At 44.8% G+C, this 22,111-nt stretch overlaps 1 pseudogene; it reads left to right on the top strand.

Moving 5' to 3' along the window:
- Nucleotides 1-428: 428 nt before the first annotated feature.
- Nucleotides 429-1,583, top strand: LOC139220219 (piggyBac transposable element-derived protein 4-like; annotated as a pseudogene).
- Nucleotides 1,584-22,111: the final 20,528 nt, after the last annotated feature.

Genomic DNA, 22,111 nt, shown 5'->3' with positions numbered 1-22,111 from the left:
GTATTTTTTCAGTATGAAACTTTTTCTGCTTACCTTAATTAGTGTAATCAACATATAAAATGAAAATGGTTAATTTCACATTTTTTGCAACACTCCCCTACATTTTATACCACATAGATACTGTTCGGGTCAATTTGACCCAGCAGTCCAAGTGGAGACTAAAAGGGGTCAGAAGTGTTGCTATTTCTGTCTTTGCAACTATGAAACATTTATCACCCCAATCTGACCCCATCAGTAAAGTGCCAGTGCAGATGTTATTATGACTTTTGATGGGAAACTTTCATGTTCACGTGGGAAAGCTCCACCCACACTCACCCACAAGGGAGGGGCTAAACATATAAAAGGTCCTCTGCATTGGAGTCCTAAAAACATTACACTCTGCAGCTACATAGGTACAGGCTACTGACAGGCTACTGTCAGATTACAAAATGAGCAGCAGAAGCAAACAGATGAAAGCTCTGGAGGCTCTGGAACTCATCTTTGATCATGACAGTGAAATAGAGGAGGATGTGTCTGAAGATGAAGACCATCTTGAGGTCAACTCTGACTCTGATGATTCTGATTATGAACCAGATGAGGAAATTGCAATTCCAATTCCTCCAAGCAAGACATTCATGTCAAAAAATTGTGAAAAACAGTGGTCCTCATCCCCAAATATACACCAGGCAAAACTGATAATAAACTGGCAAAACATAATAAAGACAGTGCCGGGGCCCACTAGGTTGGCAGTGACTCGTGTGACAGACATCAAGTCAGCTTTTGGGCTGGTCATGCCTAATTCAAAAATCATTCTCGAAATGACTAATCTAGAAGGGAGGCATGTTTTTGAGCAGAAGTGGAAGGAGCTGGACGAAACACATTTATATGCATATTTGAGGCTCCTTATCCTGGCTGGGGTCTTTAAGTTGAGGGATGAATCGACAGCCAGTCTGTGGGATGGAGAGACAGGCAGGACTATATTTCGAGCCACAACGTCTCTGGAGACTTTTCACAATTTTCTCCAGAGTTATCCGATTTGATAATCGAGAGACAAGGGCTGGCAGCTATTAGGACAGTGTGGGACAAGTGGTGTAGAGCAACTTCCACTACTCTACAACCCAGGCCCTAATGTCACAGTGGATGAAAGGCTGGTGGCATTCAGAGGTCGCTGCCCATTTAGGCAACACATGCCTTCCAAACCAGTCAAATACGGCATAAAAATCTGGGCAGCATGTGATGCAAACAACAGCTATGCATTGAACATGCAGGTTTACACTGGAAAGCCGGTTGGAGGAGCCCCAGAGAAGAATCAGGGCACGAGGGTCGTGCTCGACATGGCAAAGGGTCTCAGGGGGCACAACATAACCTGTGATAATTTTTTCACAAGCTACAACTTGGGTCAGGAGCTTCTAAAGACAAAGCTCACAATGGTCGGAACTGTCCGAAAGATCAGGGCTGAACTCCCTGCTGAGCTGCTGGTAATCAAAAACAGGGCCCCTCAATCTTCTGTGTTTGCCTTCACAGACACCACAGCCCTTGTGTCTTACTGCCCCAAAAAGGGAAAAAATGTTGTGCTCATGAGGACACCCCATGAAAAAAAATAGTTTTAAAATGTAAAAGAAAATTTCAAAAAAATCAATGCTATGTAAAACTATTGTATTTTATATATAGGTCTTTCCAATGTGCTTTAAAAAAAGTTGTATTGTATTATGTATTTTTTAAGAAAAACGAATGAATTATCCTAATTGAACCATGATCTATGAGAGGAAAAGAACACCATTGCACTAAATATTGATGGAATTGTTACTAATGGAGTTAGTAATGAGATATAAACAGTGTTTATTAGGATGTTTTTGTTTGACATTTTTTGTATAATTAAACATATGGGTCACATTGACCAACGGACATCATTGCTGTTCCTGACAAATGAACATAACAGGAGTGTCGATAAATATTGTCAAAATGTTTTTGAATCATACTGAATTTATTTGATTTGACAGTTAGTTATTGATTACATGCAGATGTTGATACAACTACTAGGCTACATCAACATATATCACACTAACTCAAGTTAGACATTAGGATGTTCTGGACCTTTGCTTTAATACATTTTCTCTGACTGGACTTTTTTGAATTTTAGTTGAATAACCCAGACACCTTCGGCCACACCCCAACCTCCCCAGCTAACCTCTCCCCCCCTGCAGTTTGCCTATCGGGCAAACGGGTCAGTGAATGATGCAGTCAAAATGGGACTGTGCAACATCTTGACTTGCCAGGGTCATATGCCAGGATCCTATTTGTGGATCAACACTATTGTGGCGGCGCGGAGTGTGGGAAGGGGCTAAATAGGGGAATATAGGGGAGCTTGAGCCTGAGTGGGGGTAAGCCCACTCAATTGCCAAGCGGTTGCTGACAACGCCACCTTGGGAATTTCACCCAAGGATTCATTCCACCTCTATACCACAGAGGCACACAGGTTTGTTATACTCATGAAAGAGAGAGACGTGGTTCCGTACAAATAACAATCTTTTATTAACAATAATTAAAGACAACACACTAAAACGTCCAGACACCTGAAACAAGAGTAAAATGAAATAAATCAGAGCTGGGGCTCACCTACGGTGCGGTGTGTCAATAGGGCCGTGGATCCCAAAGGAAAAGGGTCACCCTGTGTGATTATACGAAAAGACACGTGAAAGGGAAAAAGAAAAAACCAAGGGTTGACGACACAGCACACTAGGAAGGGGGACCACCACCGAGACACCAATCCCACCACCGCAGGGGCTCAGCTCTGAAACAGAAAAACACAGTTAACAGGGCACACTCAACCAAACAAAATCAAACAAATTTTGAAGTCACAAATAAATGACAACAACTCAAATACCAAACTGGAAATTAACATTCCAAATTAACAGAAGTCCTTAAACTGCAAACCAATTACAGAACTAAACAAACTGATGCATAATCGGAAACAGAATAAATTAAACCGATACAAAATAAGGAGAAAGAAATTAACAAAATATACTCAGAAAAAGAGTGGAACCTGTTGTGCACAACAAACCAATTTAAACACTAAAAACGGGCAGTACATGCAACATTAAAACAGTTCATGCCGCGGACATCAATGTAGCAGCCGAGCGGTGAAGCAGAAGCGGCAGCGAAGTCCGACGCCAGCAAGCTGCAGTAATCCAGCGGCAAGTCACAGACACTATGCAAAATACATCAGCAAAGCATCGCAGTGAGCGGTGGTAGTTCAGCCGCGAGGCAAAGCAAAGCAGTGAGCGGCGATAGTTCAGCCGCGAAGCAAAGCACAGCAGTGAGCGGCGGTAGTCCCGCCGCGAGGCAAAACACAGACGTGAGCGGCGGTAGTCCCGACACGAGGCAAAGCAGCAGTGAAGTACAACAGCAGCCAGCAGCACCCACGGCTCTTCCGTCTCACACTCGGGGGGGGGGGGAGCGCGTCAGATGCCGCTAGCCGCGTAGCTTCCTACAAAATCACAACATTGAGTTACCATTCATGCAATGTCGTAACCTGGGTCAACTAGCATATTTACAGGGACAAATAAGTGAATCGGCAGCTGCCACTACTTCTACCTGGCAAGGTTTAGAGGTACCTGTGACCTGGAAGCAAACCAGAGAAGGGCGTGCACTCGGCCTCAGAGGAAGAGAGAGTGCCCCAAAGGGCCACCACCCCCAACTATATAGGAGGCCAGCGTGCCATGATTGACTTATTACCCCTGAGGTACCCAAAACAAAAGCAGCCCATTGGCACAAGGCAAGACGTCGGTTACCTATTGTAACCTCAGATTCTATGAGTATAGGCGCAGCCCTTTGAGACCTGTCGCTATTGGGTTTATCCCTCGCGCATGCGCAGTACTGAAGATTTCTTTCGCGCCCTTATGCCCAGCATTGGACCTTCCAGGTCCGCACCATGGGTATATAATACCCGTGCGACCTGACCTCTGCTCCCTAATTAGCAGCTTTTTCTTCAGCTGAGTAAGCAGTGGGGCCTACAGCTTAAAGGGCTGCACCTATACTCATAGAATCTGAGGTTACAATAGGTAACCGACTTTCTACTTCGTATAGGCTTCGCCCTTTAAGAGCTGTCGCTATTGGGATAAAGGGCGAAGCTGGATGTAGTCAATGCCCCACTGGCTCACTGGAGTCCACAAGCACTAACACAACCAGAACACCAACACAGGGAAGATCATCCTTCCCTGATTCCATCCTGCTCCAAACTCCAGTTAGGAGGCAGGATGAGAATGAACACTTTCCGCTCTGTACTCGAGCGCACCTGCTGCTGTGAGAGGGCAGGACGATAGTTACGTATTGTAACTAAAAGTCCAAGGCCGAGAGCAGAGCAGGTACGAGAGTCAGACCGCCTCGCTCAGCCATGCTGAGGCGAGTGGATGTGCGCCCGTGCGTAAAAACACACGTCCCTGCACCAGAGCTTGTGTTGAGAGAGCCGATCGGGACGATTGTCACGTACTGTGACAGTCCTCAGGCCTGAACAGACAAGTGAAAAGTCAGAGAGCCAGGCAACACGGCATGTCGGGTCTAGACTGGCTCTCTACTCCAGGGACGGAGAGTGGGTAAGATGAGCAGAGCTGGTGGAGCTCTGCTGGTCAACACGTTTAATACAGAATGAGTCAGAGACCCAGATGTATCGCGCAAGTAAGACTGGATGAAAGAGCACGGTGAGGCCCATGAAGCCGCCGTGCATATGTCCTCCACCGCCATGCCTCTAAGGAGAGCTGTGGAGGAGGACACTGCTCTCGTGGAGTGAGCATGGACACTGGAAGGAGCTTCCAGCTGCCATGTAAGCCTGCGTGAAGGCGTCACACAGCCAGTGAGACAAGCGCTGTTTAGTCAGAGGCTTCCCCTGGGAATGGTCTCTGTAGTGGACAAACGGCTGCTGTGTCTGTCTGATCGCAGCCGTGCGCGACACATAATGTGACAGTGCACGAACAGGACAGAGGCGATGTGACATCTCTTCCCCCTCATCCCTGTGAGAAGGGGGAAAGAAGCCCTGTAAGGAAATAACCCTCGATCTGAACGAGCTGGTTATTACCTTTGGCATGAATGCAGGGTTCGGTCTCAAAAGAGCAGAGCTGCCATCCTCTCTTATGGAGAGACAGGATGGAGAGACCGAGAGAGCACACAAGTCACTCACTCTTTTAGCAGATGTTAGTGCTAAAAGAAGAGCTGTCTTTAATGACAGAATTTTAATGGAAACCTGCTCCAGTGGTTCAAAAGGTGGCTTCACCAGAGGCAGATCCCAAGATGGAGACGCGGGACGCACAACGGGCCGCGAGATTGTGCCACCACCGCCGCCGTGGAGAGGGTCAGGATAGCCGACATGTCCTGTCTGAGCTCCTCAGGCCGGGGAGCTCCGGGCTGGACAGTGGTCGCCGACACTGAGGAAGCCAGCAGGGTGATATTATTCAGCGCTGCTGTGGATTGAGCAGCGCACTGGTGGATCTTGTCCGCCATCCGTGCCGTCGTCTGTTCCCGCGGTGTCGGAGGAGTGGGCTTCCTGCTCCCAAAAAAGGTGGCCTTCAGTAGCAGGAGAGACGCCAGGCTCGGCTCCAGCGGTGGCACGGCAGGAAAACCGCGCTCAGTGAGTCCCTCCACCTGGGTGAATGGGATGTAACAGGACACCGGTGCCTGCTTGCTCCCCTGCTCCACCCGTTAGAGGAACTTGTCTTCTTCCACCGAGATGGGGATGGGAGCCGGGAGCTCTGCCGGAAGAGCTATATCCTTCTGCTCCACCGCCCGCCTGATGACAGCCCAGAGATCACGGGGAAGGCGCCGGTGGACAGGCGCTCAGGAGGAGGAGGAGGAGCTTCGTCCTTGCACTCAAGGCCTCCCAGTGGGGAGCCGGGAGTGCAGGACAAGATGTCAGCGGACTCAGGCCCATCATCGCAGGTGGGGTCAGCATCCTGGGCGTGTCCCGTCTTGGCTGTGAACACCGGTTTATACCACCCGCCGTCCTGGTCCTCGTCCCGCAGAGCGGTAAACGCGTCTGCCCGTCGTTGGGTCTCTCCTGCCGACAGGAGAGCGCAGTACGGGCAGGTGGCCTGAGGGCTGATTACCAATGACTGCACATCACAAGACCCGTCTTGCAGACGACACAGCAGTCACTGTCAGGACTGCAGAGAAAATCACTGGTGCCAACCGGCCCTCCATCCAGGACTTAGACACACCCTGTTCCCTCATAAGTGCCCTGCTCCTGTGCAATAACTCTGTTACACTGTATATACTCTCTCTTGAGTATATTCTTTCTAGTCCAGAAAATAGTTTTGGTTAACACACCATTAATATACTGTATGCACCCATATCTTACCCATGTATATAATGGAACCTGTATATAGTGATTCCATATGTATGTATGCATTTTTTTTAACATTAATACTATCCATATATATATATACATATATATATACATACATACATATATATATATATATATATATGTATGTATGTATGCATGTATGTATGTATATATATGTCAAATTCCTTGTACGTGTTCACATACTTGGCCAAGTAAGGCTGATTTTGATTCTGATTCAGATTCTACCTCTCTGAGCCAGAGGTAATCATAGTATAGTATGTGATCTTGATTAGTGTTTCCCAATTAGAATTGACACTTACCCGAGATCCAGGCTTCTTTTGGAAGATCATGATTTTAGATTTGTTAAAGTTGACTGGCAGGGTCCAGTTCTGACAGGAGCCTCAGGAGATCCAGGTTCTGCTGCAGTCCTTGTTGTATGGGTGACAGCAACACCAGGTCATCAGAACAGAGCAAGAACTTAACTTCTGCCCTGATTAGCTTCCTTTTGTTTCTATGCTTTTATGTCCTTACCTCCTCCAGTTTCCACTGTTTTTTCAATTCTCTGCTGGAAAACGGTGAACTGCTCCCTCCAGGTTGGGAGTGAGTTGCTGCCCCAAGCAAGTGACTTCAAGTATCTCGGGGTCTTGTTCACATTGAGGTAGAATGGCGTGTGAGATGGACAGACAAAATTATGTGGCATCAGCAGTAATGCAGATGGATCGTGAGAACTGGATCGTGAATTGGAGTCGTCTACGTTCCAACCCTGATATATGGTCATGAACTGATCGAACTGATAAAGGATCGAAAACTACACAGAATTTAACAGCAGAACCAGGTTAAGGATGTGAGAGCATATAGTAGGGTGAGGAGTAGAAGTAGAGTGTGGTAGAGAAGTCACAGCTTTATGATCTGTAACAGGTATGCCCATCAAATTGAGACCCTCGAGAGAAATTAGATGAAAGTACTAAGGTATGACATTTAGAATGTGTGGGCCCTTTAACAGATTGAGTAAGATTAATAGATTCAATAAGATTTAAAAATGGGAGGTGAGGGACGGGGAGGGACAACAGATGTGAATATTAAAATCACCAAGAATAAGCACCCTGTCATAACTAGGAGTTAAAATTGTTAAAATTAAAATACAGAGTAAGGGGGCAGGGCCAGTGATTAAAAAACTTAAAAATTAAAAAAAACTAAAATTACCAAATGTAACAGACCTCTTCCTGAGGGCCTGAATATTGAAATATGCAAAACTTGGGGGTCTAGTCTTGATCAGGGGAACAATGGCCCCTGGAGACAGCCAGGTATCAGTCATCATAAAAATCATTAATGATGAAGGACTTATTCCCAAGCGATCTCACATTTAAGAGACCGACATTGTAAGGGAGAGTGGAGGGGGGAAGAAACAGGCACACTGTGAATAAATTGTAAGTTGTTCTTGTTCCCACCTTTAGAAGAGGTATATGATTGGGAGGCTCTGTGCCTGGTAATCGTCTGTATTGGGAAAATTCCAGGTGAGAAAGAGTTGACGACAGATGAGGCCAATGCGAATGGGGAGCTAGCGGGGAGAACAGTACTCTGAGGTGATGAAAAAGGCTGAGAAGGAGATTCCGGTGAGAGGATATGAAATGTAAACAGTCAATCATGTGGAGCGGTCTGTCCAGCATGCTGCAAGTTAGCTGGTGGCATTCGGCTACCCAGCCTGTTAGGGTGGACTTGATCTGTCTTGAAGAGGGGAAAACGATACCAGAATAAATTATAATTGCCAATAAAACCAACATTGTGAGCTATCTCTCAATCACACAATCACTCGTGAGCTAGGTGTTGAGGCTGAGGAGTCTACTGAAGCGTGCAGCTCTGTGGGCCACTGTGGGAATCGGATCAGAGATAAAAATCGACTTAGGGCAGCTACTTAAAAAGTTAAAAAGGTCCTTAAAATCCTTTTAGGTCAGCTCACAATGCTGACGAGCCAAGTCATTCGTCCCCACGTGGATAATGAGCCAGCTGACTGAGCAGGACAGACCACAGCGTCTGACCCTGGCCTCCTTCAGGAGTCGCAGACAGGAAGAAGAGGACTTTACACGGGATGAGGGCCACTCAATTAAAACACGATAAGAACACACAGAGCCTCAAGTAGGTAGACAGAGACACTGGGAAATTATTGATTTTATGAAGTAACTTGTTTATGTAGTTAAAAATCAGCTTAGTAATCAAATTATCTGCAGCCACTGTTACGACTGGACTATGTTACTGTGATCACTTGAGAAGTTTTTACCTGTTAGAAATTCCCAAATTTATGCTTCAAAATGTTTGTCAAAGCTGCGGATTATTAGTTTGATACTCTTTAACAGTACTTTATACTGAATGTTATATTGTACAAACACTGTAATAAAGTCGGTTGTTACTTATTAGCAGTGGTAAAACTTTCCCATCTACATAGTAAGCGTGTTATGTAATCATCCTCATTTTCACAAATCCCTTTGCACTTTGTCACTACACTGCACACTAGATAATTACTACACTAGATAATTCAGAAATTATCTATGCTAAGAAAAACTAAATATCTTAGTTTACAGTGGATATAAAAAGTCTACACACCCCTGTTAAAATGCCAGGTTTTTGTGATGTAAAAAAATGAGACCAAGAACTTTTTCCACCTTGAATGTGCCAATAACTTGTACAACTCAATTGAAAAACAAACTGAACTCTTTTAGGGGGGAAAGTAAAAATAAAAAACTAAAATAATGTGGATGCATATGTGTGCACTCCCTCTTATAACTGGGGATGTGGCTGTGTTCAGAATCAACCAATCACATTCAGACTCATGTGTCAGTACACACTTGCCATCATTTAAAGTGCCTCTGAATAACCCCAAGTACAGTTCAGCTGTTCTTGTAGCTTTTTCTCACATTTTCTTAGTCGCATCTTACAGCAAAAGCCATGTTCCACAGAGAGCTTCCAAAGTATCAGAGGGATCTCATTGTTAAAAGGTATCAGTCAGGAGAAGGGTACAAAAGCATTTCCAAGGCATTAGATATACCATGGAACACAGTGAAGACAGTCATCATCAAGTGGAGAAAATACAGTGACATTACCAAGAACTGGACGTCCCTCCAAAATTGATGAAAAGACGAGAAGAAAACTGGTCAGGGAGGCTGCCAAGAGGCCTACAGCAACATTAAAGGAGCTGCAGGAATTTCTGGCAAGTGCTGGCTGTGTAGTAAATGTGACAACAATCTCCCGTATTCTTCAAATGTCTGGGCTGTGGGGTAGGGTGGCAAGACGGAAGCCTTTTCTTGCGAAGAAAAACTTCCAAGCCCAGCTAAATTTAGCAAAGTCTCCCAAAAGCATGTGGGGAAATGTGTTATGGTCTGATGAAACCAAGGTTGAACTTTTGGTCATAACTCCAAAACATATGTTTGGTGCAAAAGCAGCACTGCACATCACCAAAAGAACGCCATACCCACAGTGAAGCATGGTGGAGGCAGCATCGTGCTTTAGGGCTGTTTTTCTTCAGCTGGGGCTGGAACTGGGGCCTTATTCAAGGTGGAGGGAATTATGAACAGTTCCAAATACCAGTCAGTGTTGTCACAAAACCTTCAGGCTTCTGCTTGAAAGACGAAGAGGAACTTCATCTTTCAGCATGACAATGACCCAAAGCATACATCCAAATCAAAAAAAGAATGGCTTCACCAGAAGAAGATTAAAGTTTTGGAATGGCCCAGCCAGAGCCCAGACCTGAATCCCATTGAAAATCTGTGGGGTGATCTGAAGAGGGCTGAACACAGGAGATGCCCTCGCAATCTGACAGGAGCGTTTTGGCAAATTAGAGTGGGCAAATATTGCCAAGTCAAGATGTGCCATGCTGATAGACTCCTACCCAAAAAGACTGCTGTAATAAAATCAAAAGGTGGTTCAAAGTTTTAGTTTAAGGGTGTGCATATTGCAACCACATTATTTTAGTTTTTTATTTTTACTTTCCCCACCCTAAAAGATTTCAGTTTGTTTTTCAATTGAGTTGTACAGGTTATAGGTCACATTAAAGGTGGAAAAAGTTCTGAAATAATTTATCTTGGTTTCATTTTTTACATCGTAAAAACCTGGCATTTTAACAGGGGTGTGTAGACTTTTTATATCCACTGTATGTCAAATATTTAAGCTACTTAGGTTTAGATTGGCAGTTCTTACAGTATACAAAATAGGGGGTGTAAAAAGATCTTCGGAACATATCAAATATCTAGTTCAGCCACATAGTAATAGCACTACACATAGATGATCTATGATTTAATTCAGTAATGTCAATGATATAGTAGTATCGTAGTGTGACAACCCCTCCCGATCCTCCTCCTCTTCCTCCCCTTGCATGTGTCTCACTCTGCTCTTTGTTGCAGTCTCTGGGAGATGGTGGAGCTGGGAGGAGCTGGGAGGGGCTGAGTTACCTGGCCAATAGGGCTGGGCCTCCAGAAGGCATAAAAGGCCTGCCTGCATAGTTGTTCTCTCTCTCTCAGCTAGGCCTGCATCTGCCACCCCAGCCAACGCCTTGGTTTGTTCATCATTCAACATCCATCACACACATGTTCACACATCCATACACTCCAGACACTACTGAGTTTAAGCTTTACACATTTCACATATTTATGATTATTTTTGGTTTATTTCAGTTAAATAAAATATTTGCTGATGGCTATTGTTGTGTGTTGCCTCCCTTCTTGTTGTCTGCCCTGAGCCAGGCAGTAACAAATGGGGGCTCGTCCGCCATCTCTCCCTTTGTTCCCCAGGGAGAGTTAGGGCTGTGAAACCTGGTTAAGTGTGAAAGGGAGGTGGTTCACATAGTTATTAGCTTAGTTTGTCTGACTTTGTAGGTGGATGGCCTGTTGAGGAGATTGTTTTCTAATCTGCTGATTGGTGAGGGCTGTGTAGTCATTTGGGAACCCATATTCCTGTCAGGTACAAGCAATGAGGGGCACTAGATGTCCACATTGACCCTTGTTTTGTTTTAGTTTGTTTTTTTGTGCAGCAAGTGGTCAGAGCTGATGCTCGGGTGCGCTCCATGGCTGTCTAGGTGGCTGTTAGCTCGCTAAGAGTCTACCAGGTTACTGGGCTCTGTGCTTAATTTATCCTGCCGCTAGCCTTCATGAAGACTAGGGTTGAGTGAGTCAGCTAGTATTGGTTAGGTAGTTGGTTAGAGGAATATGGTCCCATATTAAAGCAGCTTTTCATCTTGTTAGCAGTGTGGAAAACTTTGTTTTGTGCTTTGTCCTCTCTGGTGTGTTAGTTTTAAGCAAAAGAACAGGTAAATATCTTAAGTGCCTCCTTTTCAATGAAGTGCCCTAAGTGACAACTGAAATGAATTCAATTGAGGATTTTGTTCAATCTCCCAGTATACGATTGCTTAACACTTACAAAAAGGAGCACCTCTTGCAAGTAGCTGATCATTTTGGTGTTGAGGCTTCTAGAAAGTTAAGTAAGGATGACTTGCTTGCCACAAAAGATATTGTTTGTTCGGGTAGAGAGTGAAAAGGCCCCTGTGGAAATTGCCAGTGTTTCTGATGTAGCTTTCCCCAATCCAGGTTTACCAGGTAAAGTGCCTAGTGTAGCACCAGCTTTGGGTGGGTTTGGGGGTGGATTGTCTTTTGAGCAACAAAAAGAGTTCCTACTGCTTCAGTTGCAGCATGAACGGCAAGCTGAAATGACCCATGCTCAGGCCAGACAGCAGCTCGAGATGGAGCGTTATAAGCTGGAGCTTATGAGTCAGGGAAAGTTCCAGACTCCTGAGGCTCAAGAATCAGCCATGTTTGTTCCTCCTGCTCCATCAGTTGATGTTGTTAACTTGAGGTTGGTTCCACAATTTAATGAGAAGGATCCCGATATTTTCTTTGTTTGAACGTTTGGCAGAGGCCAGAAATTGGTCTGATGCTGAATGAACTCTGCTGCTTCATTGTGTATTTACTGGCAGGGCCCAGGAGTTTTTTTCATCCCTGAGTGTTGCTGATAGTGGCAATTACCAGTTAGTGAAAGCTGCGGTGCTTAAAGCTTATGAGTTTGTACCAGAAGCCTATCGTCAGCGCTTTAGGTCGGTCAGGAAAGAGAAGCAGTCTCACATTGAGTTTGCTCGTGATTTAGCAGTTCATTTTCAGCGCTGGTGTGCTTCATCTCAGTGTGGCATGAGGAGCTCAGTCTAGTTGGGGATCCTGCCGACAACGCCAGAATGTGGAATTGCACCCCAGGAAAAAGACACTGCAAATGCACACACACAAAATCAAAAAAAGGAGGGAGGGGACCGTGAAGAACGCACCACCACTAGGGAGTACTGCCGCAGTCAGCCCACAGCACCTGAAAGCAGCAGAAAACACAGATTAATACAACATGCCCATAAACATAACAAAAACTGGTGTGGACTAAACAAAGAAATCCCCAAAACAATGATTTAATAAACTAAAAAAACATAATAACATAAAAAATGTATGCAAAAACACAAACAAACCAGATTAACACAATACAAATGAAACGAAAATTACTACATCTATCGTTAAACAATCAAACGAAAAAAGGAACAACTTAATTTGTGAAGGCCTTCATCATAAGGCCCGTGTCACGAGGCGTGGGCGGCCATGCGGCCAGCCTTATCTTACAAACGGGTCCAGGCTATGGTCAGCCGCCCTGAACCAAGGCAGAATCCTCTCTGCGCTGACCCCACGCCGCAACGGAACCAAAAACGAAGAATGCAAAAATAACCAAAACAGCAGTGTAGTCCAGGGAGTGGTGATAGCAGTGGGCAGGCAGTTGCTCCAAGCTGCTATGAACACAGATGTAAGGTTTAGCTGATTAACAAAATGAAACAAACTTAACCCGGTTTAGAATACAAACAAAAAACAAAAGAATTATATCTGTACATACCAGCACAGCAAACCCCCAAGCCACCGGAGGATGTGGGCCTCGATGGTTGGCTCAAACGTACAGCCTAAAAGTTACGCTCTATGTTAGCAAAGCAAACGGCAGACAAAAGAGCAGGCAGACAACATGGAACTTATGTACCGGAGCGAGCAAGTGACCATACACGGTGGTGCTCCGATGAATCACTCTCTCTCTCTCCCCTGCCCCGGTTGTCAGCCGCGCTGAAAGGAGCGGAGATCTTGTGATTCCCACTGAACTTAAGGGTTCACCTGGCACCGCCCCGCAATCAGTACCTGCGCCGCTGGCGCAGTGCCCAGCCGGCAAAAGGGGAACAATCACATCAGGTTAAGACCTTTGGGGATCTTCAGGAGTTAATCCTACTAGAACAGTTTAAAAACACTCTGCCTGATCGTCTTGTGACCTATTTAAATGAACAAAAAGTTCAGGTCAGTGTCATTGCTGCTGTGCAGGCACACCTTAAACCCTCTTCCTCAGAGTCGGTGGTTGTGGATACTGTCGTGAATCCAGATCAGACAGTTTGCCACACGGACCTTGGTTATCTCCCTTTTGTGTCTGATGGCTTTGTCTCACTGGTTGGGGGTGAGGACAGAGTTCCTGTGAAAATCTTAAGAGATCCAGGAACATTAGACAAATTTATTTTGGACTCAGTGTTACCTTTCTCTACTGAAACTCAGTGGTACCAGTGTGGGGGTACAAGGTATGGGTTTGATGTTTTTTTCTGCTCCACAGCATAGATTAACATTATTCTCAGACCTGGTGCAAGGTGAGGTGGTAATGGCGGTACGCCCTGCCTTGCCCATGGGGGGATACATAAATACTTGGAAATGATCTGGCTGGCGCTCATGTGTGGCCTGATTCTCCAGCTCAGGTGGCCTCTCCCATTTCCCAGGTCAAGGTTTCTGAGTCTCCTATCTCTTCTCTAATGGCACTTCCTAGGTGGTTCTGGTCTTGAAAACCCAGATAGGAAAAGTGTGTCTGTATTTCCAGTGCCTGTTTTCCCTTTGCTTATGTCTTCCAGTGATTTGGTGAAGGCGCAAAGGAGTGATTCCACACTTCAGGCTCTTTAGTCAGGTGCTTCCAGATGATGAGGTGGAGAGTGCAGCCTGCGGATACTTTCTCCAAGACGGCTTGTTAGTGAGAAAGTCGGTTCCTCAGGGGGACTGTTTTGTGGGTGATGTTTGACCTCAGTACAAGGTCTAAAAGTACAGGTTTATTCACAGATTTATTCACAAGAAGGCATGGGGAGGACCAACTAGAAGCACAAGGCTCTCCAATACCATTTTCCAACATGTATCTGACCTTTGCCTCTAAGTGTTCACCCTTGTCTGGAGACATGTGTTAAAAGCGTTGTCTGAGAATCATCTACATCAATGTCAATGTCAATAAGATGAGTACGCAATGGAATATCTTCAAACAGACGGGAATAACTTCTGATTAACTCAATCAGGTCTTTTTGCTTAGTTTCAGATAAATGTTTCAACTCATCAAGATTTGCAAGCGACTCAGAATTTTTAAGATGACCTCTCCAAATTCCATCATCTGGAGCTTCCAATCCCTCCTCCCTCTCTCCTACCAGACCCAGAGGAGGAGAGAGATCTATTGCAACCACTGCAGCCGCAGAGGAAAGTGACTGTTCAGAACCAGAGGGACAAGCATAATAGGGCTTCAACAAGTTAATGTGACACAACTGCTTAGACTTCCTCCTGTCAGGAGTTGAGATTAAATAATTCAGATCTGACACCTTATGGGCCACTGTATATGGGCATGAGAACTTAGCCTGAAAAGGAGAACAAGCTAAGGGCAAAAGGGCAAGAATTTGATCCCAAGGGCTAAGCTCTCTCTCTTCATTTTAGTCTGAGCTACATGCAGCTTTTCCCTTGCCAATTTATTTGCCCGATACAGCCGTTGTCTGAAACCATTCACATAGTCTATCAAGTTGTTGGGGGCCTCTTCACCCTTCCAATCACTGTGTGGAGGCTAATGGGCTACGAACTGTGTGACCAAAAACCAAGTCATTAGGGCTAAAACCTAAACTCTCCTGAGAAACCTCCCTAGCAGCCAGCAACAACCAGGCTAATCATTCCTCTCGGTCCAACTCAGTGCAATAGGCCTGGAGAAGAGACTTGAGGGTTTGATGAAACCTCTCCAGAGCTCCTTGGCTCTGGGGATGGTAAGCACTTGACTGGGAGTGTTTGATATTTAGCTGCTTTAGCACCTATGAACATTTTGGAACAGAAACTAGAGCCTTGATCTGACTGTATCACCTTTGGGACACCAGAGATGGAAATGAACTGTGTCAAAGCTTTGACAACTGACTTGGTAATATTTTTGAGGGGGTAGGCAGCTGGGTAGCGGGTAGCCCGACACATCACTGTAAGCAAAAAATTGCTACCAGCTTTTGAACATGGCAAGGGTCCCACACAATCAATAAGGTGCTCGAATGGCTGATCAACAGGAATTGGGTACAAAGGAGCAGGCTTTATGGACTGGTTAGGCTTACCAGTCAGCTGGCATGTATGACAAGTTTTAACAAAGGCAGAGACATCCCTCTTCAACCGAGGCCAGTAGAAATGCCTCAAAACTCTGTCATAAGTTTTCCTTACTCCTAAATGACCCGCTACCCCATCATGAGCAACCTCAAGCACAGTCTGTTGCACTGAGGAAGGCACAGCGACTTGCAAAACTTCAACCACAAAGCAGTCCCCCTGAGGAACCCACTTTCTCACTAACAAGCCGTCCTGGAGAAAGTATCCGCAGGCTGCACTCTCCACCTCATCTTCTGGAAGCACCTGACTGTAAAGAGCCTGAAGTGTGGAATCACTCCTTTGCCTATGTCTTCCAGTGATTTGGTGAAGGAGCAAAGGGAAAACAGGCACTGGAAATACAGACACCTTTCCTACCTGGGTTTTCAAGACCAGAACCACCTAGCACGTGTTGCCACACAGGTAGGAAGTGCCATTAGAGAAGAGATAGGAGACTCAGAAACCTCGACCTGGGAAATGGGAGAGGCTCTTAGCGAGCTAACAGCCACCTAGACAGCCATGGAGTGCACCCGAGCATCAGCTCTAACCACTTGCTGCACAAAAAAAACAAACTAAAACAAGGGTCAATGTGGACATCTAGTGCCCCTCATTGCTTGTACCTGACAGGAATATGGGTTCCCAAATGACTACACAGCCCTCACCAATCAGCAGATTAGAAAACAATCTCCTCAACAGGCCATCCACCTACAAAGTCAGACAAACTAAGCTAATAACTATGTGAACCACCTCCCTTTCACACTTAACCAGGTTTCACAGCCCTAACTCTCCCTGGGGAACAAAGGGAGAGATTGCGGACGAGCCCCATTTGTTACTGCCTGGCTCAGGGCAGACGACAAGAAGGGAGGCAACACACAACAATAGCCATCAGCAAATATTTTATCTAACTGAAATAAACCAAAAATAATCAAATGTGTAAAGCTTAAACTCAGTACTGTCCGCAGTGTATGGCCCCTCCTAGCTCCTCCCAGCTCCACCATCTCCCAGAGACTGCAACAAAGAGCAGAGTGAGACACATGCAAGGGGAGGAAGAGGAGGAGGATTGGGAGGGGTTGTCATGTGAAAAAACAGATGATAATAAGCTTGATTGTTTTTAGAATCAAGGAGGAAATAATTCAGACTAATGGCCTTCATCGTAATCCATCGTATTGTTGAGCTGACAAAGACACTGTCATGTTTTTTGTTTTGAGAAATGTTTAACAGGAAGTAGCAACAGTGAAGAAGAGCAGTGTCTTCGTCTCCATAGAAATAGTGGAGCCGCTTCTGCTAAAAAAACATGATTTTCAGGATGGAAGGAGAAATGAATTCAATTGGATGGTCACGTCATTAACTGATCGTATTGTTGACTTATCAAGTACACATGTTTGACCGTCATTGAACCATCTGGACTGCCGCAGACTGATGTAGACTGATAAGATAAAGAGAGGAAAACAAGGATAAAATCTGATTAAATGTTCAGTAATGTAATGGTTATAGTTTAAGAAGGAACATAAAATGAGAATTAACAGCACAGCTTCTGTGCTCCCAGGTCCTTCGAAATACATACATGCATACAATTTCTTGTCCACAGACACAAATTCACAGATTAACATTTTGTGAGTATTTCACAAATTTCTGTGAGACTGGGTCGGGAGCTCAGACAGTTAGTGGTCATTGGAGTAAAACACATACAGTTTTCCAGTGGTTGTGAGGGCATTTCTGTCCCATTCACTTCCTCAGAAGTTGGGAGGACATCTTGAGATGGTTTTTGCAGCCAACAAAGGAACAATTGAAATTCTACCACTGACATCTACATGTTACCTGCAGACAGCCTATTGAGCAACCAACAATGGTGGACAGCGAGGTGGACTCAGGTTGTCAGTGGACAGGCCATCATGCTGTTGATGGTCTGGAGGAGGTCAGCAGCTCCCTTTCTGACATCAGGAGGCCAAATCTTTTCTCAGACTTTGGGGGCCCCCCAGACACACTAGGGCATATATTTTTGTTGAAAAGACATTAGAAAGTGGTTTGTCATCACCACTGTGAAGGATTTAGTGGCATCAAGTAGTGAAGTTGTAGATTACAACCAAATGAATCCCCCTCGCCTCCCCCCTCCCTTTGGACAAACTACAGTGGGCTTCAGGTAAATAACTAATATCATCCTCCATTTGTATTCCTCTTCCCTGTGTTAAAAGCAGTCATTTGTGTTGACAAGGTTGTCCTCACTTTTGTGATAGTTAAATTCTTTCAGTTTTTGCGATAAGTGATCAAGAGTGAAGCTCCAGCCTCTCGTAGAGTTAGCAAAAGCTACCTCAAACTAGAAATACACAATGTTAAAGAGGACGTTAGCATCAAACCCACCAGACACTGTGTAGAAACCCCAGTTTCCTGCCTCACGGCTGTGAGCTGCGAGCTGCGCAAGAATGTGATGATGGTGAGGAAAACCCAAAATAATGATTTCTCAGTGTCCTCTCTGTCCCCCGCAGTGTCACGTAGACTGGCCCTCAGAGTTAGCTCAGCTGCCGCAGTCAATCTACCTCCTCTGCCATCCTCTTCACGCTAGGCTTGGCCGAGCAATGTTGCGCATCAGACCGGGCCTCCACTTCACACACAACAAACAATCAGTGTTCATGTTGCTGTCACAGCAGAGCTACCTCCACTCACAACTGCCTGAGGAATGCAAGGTGAGCAGACTTCCACTCTGAAGAATGGCCTTACGTGCTCCGCCACAGTGTTTGTCCTTGTTTGCTACATCATTTTTTATTACTTTCAGTTTGAATCTGATAGATTTTATCTGTGTTTAATAAATCCAATCATCTTCTTTAGGATTAGGATCAGGATTAGGGTTGAAAGTTCGTGTTAATGCTAAGGACAGCATGCTGCTAAGGAACTAGTGTTTTCAGGTATGTTTGTGTCAGAGCAATGTCGTGAAATGTGAAGATTATGGTCCAAAGACAAGCAAACACATTTTGACGAGGATCTGGTTCCAGGTGTGAATCAAGGATTTCCTTAAAGAGTTTCTTAACATTTTTAAATGGGGTGTCTTTAACATTTGCTGCTGTGTTTTTCTCATGCTCTGACATTACTTGAGGGTACCCTGTGGAGTTTTCCCATTAACAAACAGAGGTTGTGTTTAGTCAGAGTTGGAGACTCACAAGAATGTACTGTGTGTCTGACAAACAGGTCGGTGCATTTCCTTCGTATTTGTAAAGCCCATGTTGGAAGTACTGTTTCCTAGCTTGTACTTTGCTGCCTTTGCTTGCACAGTGCAGCATGCGTCAGCATGTTCTAAGCACCTGCTGACCAATAGAAAAGTGTGACCACGCGTAGAACTGTGGATGTGACAGATAACAACAAACAGGAATATGAATATTATATTCCACATAGAAGCTCTTGCCACAAACTCTTGAACCATGATGGAGACGTGACGTAGACATGGCACAGTCAATCAATCGATCAATCAATCATTCTTTATTTATATAGCAGTAATTCACAACAATTGCTATCTCAAAACACTTTAAACAAAGAGCAGGTCTAGACCAAGCTCTTTAATTAAGAGAGAGACCCAACGAAAATTAAGGATTCAATAATCCCCACATGAGCAAGAACCAGGAAACAGTGGCAGGAAAAACTGCCCTTTAAGGGGAAGAAACCTCAGACAGAACCAGGCTCAGAGGAGGCTGGCTTTCTGTGTCGGGTGTGGGTAGGGGGGTGTCAGAGAGACAGAGAGGGGATGCAAAGCAAACAACAACCTTAATGATAATAGTAACTATACTACTAATAACAGAAATATGATCAATAATGAGCTATATGGTTACAGTCAACAACATGACAATAGTGATGTCGTGTTATGGATGTAGTGGTAGAGCCTGATGGAACCTTTGAATGCCCCTTTCCTGTGTGTGTGTGTGTGTGTGTGTGTGTGTGTGTGTGTGTGTGTGTGTGTGTGTGTGTGTGTGTGTGTGTGTGTGTGTGTAGAGATCAACAAAAACACATTAAAATCTACTTTGATACAAGATTAAAAATACACAAATTGCAAGTGTATCTAATTAAACTATAAAATATGAACTATGCAATGTTTCAAAATTATTTTTCAAATACAAAAATACACATCCCTAAAAAAAGACTCTCAAGTTCTAACTGCACAATAGTGCTTAGTTATACATTTATCACACATTCATCTTTTATTTGCAAAACACAGGTGTCACATGGACACTCATTACAGTGATCTGTCGCACCCCTCTCTCCCTCATTTTCTCTCCCTCTCCCTCTCCTCCTCCCCCCTCACTCCTCTCTGTTGCTCTGCCTTCCTCCTCAGCTAAAGGTCAGTGTTAATCATTGGCTGCAATAAAAGGGATATTTTTCTTATGAGTCCTGTTGTACTCTGTTTCCAATTAGCTCAGGCTTAAAAATACAGCTTCTTTGCATGGCCAAGGGACAAGTCCCCAGGAATTCCCTCTTACTTCTCACACACACACACACACACACACACATACATACATACATTTGTGTGTCATTTTGAAACCTCTTCCCTCTCACTCACCAAAACTTCCATTTACTCCCAGCAGAGGCAGCAGATAAAAATACCTCATTTTGAAGGAGCAGTCTCAGTGCTGGTGGCTACTCACACTGAAACACATTTGTTCTGCTGGAAACAAGACAGTAGAGGCTGGTATTCAATCAAAGCCACTAAAAACAAGTCAAAAGGCCATCCGTCATCCTCCACAAGTATGGATTAACTGCACCCAGGAGAAAATATCTCCACCATGAGGTCATTTATAGTATACTGTCTTACGCTGAGTTAAAGCCTGTGCTCTATTCCCTGTCTCACACTGAGCACACATATCACAACTAAACCGAAGTCTGAGGCCAGGTCCCACAGCCATGAATCCACCAGAAGGCCCTGATACCTGAGGGTTTTATGAAAACACCAGCTGTACATTCCTCACTTGTCAGCAAGAGTTTCAACTCAATTTGCTTTTAATGGCTTTGCAAACTCTCTGTCTGAAGTTACCACATTTAGGATTTGGTCTGTCTGAGTTCCCCAAGAGACGACCCATGTTCTTACTCACCTGAGATGTCAGAGGGAAGAAAGGCTCCCAAGCCACTCCACCACTCATTCTAATTAACAACCCCATTTTAATTAAACATTGATTAGCTGGTAATTAGCCCATGATAGCTCCCAGATGTGAGTGGGTCCAGGTACTGGGAGTGACAGGCAGGGGGTAGGATGAAGGATCTGTGGCACAACCAAATTGTGTTGCCGATCCCCCAGGGCTGAATGTTTTGTGATTATTTCTTCGGTTATAAATGATGCCTTCGCGTGGCATTCCTCCTAATTGACGTTATATTGATAGCTCCCGAATGATGGACGCAAGGAAGATTGAGCGCGTGTGTGCATTCTCATCAAATTTAGACAATTTCTGCCACTGGAAAGAAATAAATACATTTTTTAAAACTGGGAGAGATGCTGGCTGGTAAATGAAAAAGAGCTGGGGGTTTTTTTGGGAGGGGGGGTCTAAGTGAAGTACCTGTCAGGGACCTTGCCTTTAGTCCTCCTCAAGTCAACGTCTTGACTCACAGTGTGCTTCTCATATCGCTGAATATTTGTCTCAGTATATGAGTACTCACTCCCCAGACCTCCATACATAAAGTGCACATGAAACGCTCTGGCTCCCAGCCTGCCCTGAGGTCAACTACTTTTAATAAGAAACAAAATACACAAAGCACATGCTCACTTGATTCAAGAATTCCTACATGTAAAAAGAATAATCAGCTCTGTGTCTTATTCATTCCATGTGATATCTACTGGTACTGTTGTAACATAAGACTAAAAAATACCTGTATTCAGCAGTGAACAGCATGCTAACAGCTGTGTGATTACCAGCCAAGTGAGCTAATGGCAACATGCAAATGAAAGCACATGAAATAAAGTCAGTAAACAAATGCACAAACATTACAAAGGCCAAATGTATGAATAATGAATGCTGTAATCTGCCTTTCACTTATTCTGCCTCTGTGTGTGTGTGTGTGTGTCTCTTCAGTCACAAGCATGTCTCCCGTATTGAATGGGCTGCAGCATCAACTGACAGCAAGCACTTATACATGCATTATCATAAGCAGCACCCATGGATTTGCTGCTGCTTGCCTTGTATGCTCGCATGCGCGTGTGTGTCAGACCTGCAGCTCTCCACAGAACAGAGAGCAGAACAGGGCAGAGAGATGCAGAGAGTTGGTCTGAAAATCTTATGTACATACACAACAGACTATTATTATATATTAGGGGGCAGCTGTGGCTCAGTGGTGGGTCGTCCCTCAATCAGAAGGTCAGGGGTTCGATCCCCAGCTCCTATGGGTCAACATG

This window comes from Pempheris klunzingeri, chromosome 20, assembly GCF_042242105.1.
Source record: "Pempheris klunzingeri isolate RE-2024b chromosome 20, fPemKlu1.hap1, whole genome shotgun sequence".
Lineage (NCBI taxonomy): Eukaryota > Metazoa > Chordata > Actinopteri > Acropomatiformes > Pempheridae > Pempheris > Pempheris klunzingeri.
Note: the sequence above shows the minus strand (reverse complement) of the source record. Positions and strands in the feature narration are given on the sequence as shown.